The sequence below is a fragment of the Rhagoletis pomonella genome, unplaced genomic scaffold, assembly GCF_013731165.1.
Source record: "Rhagoletis pomonella isolate Grant_MI unplaced genomic scaffold, Rhpom_1.0 Rhpom_scaffold_16257, whole genome shotgun sequence".
Lineage (NCBI taxonomy): Eukaryota > Metazoa > Arthropoda > Insecta > Diptera > Tephritidae > Rhagoletis > Rhagoletis pomonella.
In genome coordinates this window covers 1-3,392 of record NW_023474776.1, presented here as the reverse complement: position 1 = coordinate 3,392, position 3,392 = coordinate 1, and the positions used below count along the sequence as shown (strand labels likewise).

Genomic DNA, 3,392 nt, shown 5'->3' with positions numbered 1-3,392 from the left:
TAAATACATAAATATGCTCGCATACGGCTGAAGAATAAACATTCTTTGATGCAACCTTTATTTGCAGAAAGATGCGATTGAACTTGAGAAAACAAATTATTCGCAGACTCAAATTTGCGCCATGAGTCTGTGTAAACAGAATTATCGGCAATGCCCCCCTACAGCTACATAACGAAGGAGAAATTTTCAAAAATCAAGAAATAAAAAGTACAAAATTGTATGCTTAATCGAATTCGTTCTCTTAATCGAAAATGTTCTCAATTTCCACATTAGGCCTGCGTTTTTCTTTGCTGATACAATGAAGTAATCACAGCGTTAAGCATTGAATTGTTATAGAATTGAATGAAGCACGCGTTTGAGTTTCCCTTACCGTTCTGTGATGAACAGGATGGAAAAACCCATCGAGAAGAACACTTCCAGAAATAAGAAATACGCACGCAAGAATAATGCTCCTAATATTATATCATGTTTGTGTGAAACAAGATGGTCGGAAGAATATAAGGAAGTTTTCACAAAATTTTCCTGAAGTTGTGGAAGCTTTAAAAAGTGGTAAATTCAGGGAAACTTTTCCACAAGAATGTCTGCGTATCAATTGTGTGCTGCTATAACAAGGCCGATGTTCATCATTGCTTTAATGGCAATTGCTAAATATTCAACGTTGCTGGAACCTACAACACACATTTTGCAATTGAAGACAACCGACCTTATCTCCGTTGATCAGCATATTCAAAATATTTTGGAGGTGGTTACGAATGATCGAAAGACTGCAGAAGGTGTCAATACGGAGTTAATTAAAAAATCTCGTATGATTACAAGTATAAATTTCTTTACCACATTTGGCAGGTAAACAAAAAACAGAAAAAAACCCCGTCGGTCAATGAAAATGAGTAATAAAACCGTATATGGACTCACTAAAGGCTTCTTTACAACTACACTTTTCCAATGAAAATACTCCAGCTTTTTCACTGTCTAGATTGCACCCTCTGTATTCTATTAAATATTCCAGTAAAAAGGTACAAAAGAACGCGAAGCATTTTTAACAGATCTATGACCTAGATATGGGAAACGAACTCATTCTTTGGTACAATTTATGGAATAAAAAGAACTTGTCCGAAGAATTGTAGGATGTTGGAAATTGTAAATCTATTTAAAGAAGAAAAGAAGAATTTATAACAGCGATACCATGCACAACAGCGACTGTGGAGCGATCGTTTAGTACACTTCGAACAGTAAAAACCTGGCTCAGAAGCACAACAGGAGAAGAAAGGCTTTCTAGACTATGCCACATGGGCGTCCATAGAAAAGTCGTTACCGAGAACCGCAAGATGATTCAGGAGGAAATAATCGAAAAGTTTGCTTAAAAACCGAGGCGTTTGTTATTAGCGTAAAAATGATTAGATAAAAAATATGTAAAAAAATTAACCAGTATATTTCGTTTATTTTCTTGTGGTTCCCCATTGACGAACCTGACAGCTAAAGCCTCTTGGAATCTAACTCACCCAATAGAGATCTTTAAAGCACACATGCATATAAACCTATGTACATATCGAGGCCTAAAGCTGCCTTTACACGGGTCGATTTCTGTTGACTGGAAAATCGACTAGCCAAAGCATTTACATTTTACGGTTAAATTGCCATTTACACGGGTCGATTTTGGCTGAACGACAAAAATCGAACCGTGTAAAGGCAGCTTAAGCCTTTAAAAATTTTTAAAAATGTTGCGAACGTTTTTTGGCAATATGTATGTATATCTTCTACCCATGTACTATGGGCCAGAAACTAAAAAATTATTTACAGTTGAGTTAGTCTTACCAAATTTCGCATGCAGAGTACCTCGGACAACAGAAGTGGTTCAGAAAAATATGGACCCCCTTGCCAGAGGTTCTCCTATAAAGAGGCTTAAAAAAATTAAATTTGTTTTATCTAAGCTTGAATATTTTTGCAAACTAACGGTCAAACCACACCCCTTTTTCTTTGGTGTATCCATATAAAAGCCAGACCTGGAGTCTGTCACAAAGCTTTGCCCCGAATACCGCAAATAAAGTTTTCTCAAATTCTATTTAATTTATTTTTATATTTTTAGTAAATCTTAAAATAAAAAAATACTCCAAAAGTCAGTCTGGAAAGACATAATAGTTTTGTTCGCTCATGTAAAAAAAACTTGTACAAGCTGGTACCAATTGTTACCGAATCCCGTTCATTTGGACAAAAAGTTGTAAAACTTGCAAAGAGAGAGCACAATTTTGACATTTCATTTGGAGGGGAAGTTGCAAATTCATGATGGGAAAATTTTTGCAGGCAAGGATTATGGCACACGGTTGCATTTTTGTCAACAATAATTTAAACCAACAAGTTCGTTAAATTTAAAAATGTAAATCTTGACGTGATTTACTAATGAAAGAAGTATGCAACAAGTAATTTTTAGCAAAAAAAAACCGCCTTCAATTCTAATATAAAAATATATATATATCTCATGATCCACTGATCGGATCTTAACGAGATTAGTAAAAAATAAACCTTGGATTATAACTTATCGGCGAAATAAAAAAATATTTTTCATCTAATAACTGTTATGAAACAACGTTTTCGTTAAATTTCAAAATTCGGGAAACGTTTTCAATTTGAAAATTCGAGATAACAGTTATTTTTGGCACCCGCTTCTAACAGCTAGTTGAGAAGTAGAAGGCACCACCGCTTCGGGGATTTTGAAAAGCCCAATCACTTCACGCGCTAAATGCAGTTTTTATGTCTGCGTTCATACAAAAATAAACTTGATGATAATGGATCAGAGCTATCCACCGCTCTGTGATACGTATCAAGTATATCAATGGCTGAGTGGAAGATCGACCTATCGCGGTAGCCAGTTCGAAAACGCCCTATATCAGACAACTTTCCAAGAACGCCCTACTTCAGAATTTTATTGAAAAACACCGTATCTCAGAATTCGGTTCATAAACGCCCAATATCAAATGAAAATTCATTGAAAATAAGCTGAGATAGGGCGTTTTCGAATCGGCAGCCCGGGTAGGGTGTTCTTCAACCGAATTCTGAGATGGGGCGTTCTTGAATTGGCTGCCGAGATAGGCCGATCTTCCACTAAGCCATCGATATTATGTATTCCGGAATCATTTTTCTGTCGTTTTTTGCAAAATATAATACTGTAACAAAAAACCTGATGTTTTAAAAACGAATTGCATGTATAATACTCCCTTAACAATTGTTAACAACACAAGTCCTACTCCGAGAAATATGACAAATATTTTATTACAAATCGAACACCAACAAATACTTTGTACAAAGCGAAAGTTTAAAAACTGACTAAAAATGAAAATGGTCCCATAGTGCCATGGTACAGTATTGTAAAAAGCTATTCTTTAAACAATGCCGATATG

The 3,392-nt window shown here is 35.4% G+C and overlaps 1 long non-coding RNA gene across 1 annotated transcript; it reads left to right on the top strand.

The window, feature by feature from the left end:
* The first annotated feature begins 6 nt into the window (after window positions 1-6).
* LOC118757290 lies at window positions 7-1,422 on the top strand. The gene is made up of 2 exons (XR_004995198.1): window positions 7-207; window positions 274-1,422. It is a non-coding gene; the product is annotated as an uncharacterized LOC118757290 (long non-coding RNA).
* Window positions 1,423-3,392: the final 1,970 nt, after the last annotated feature.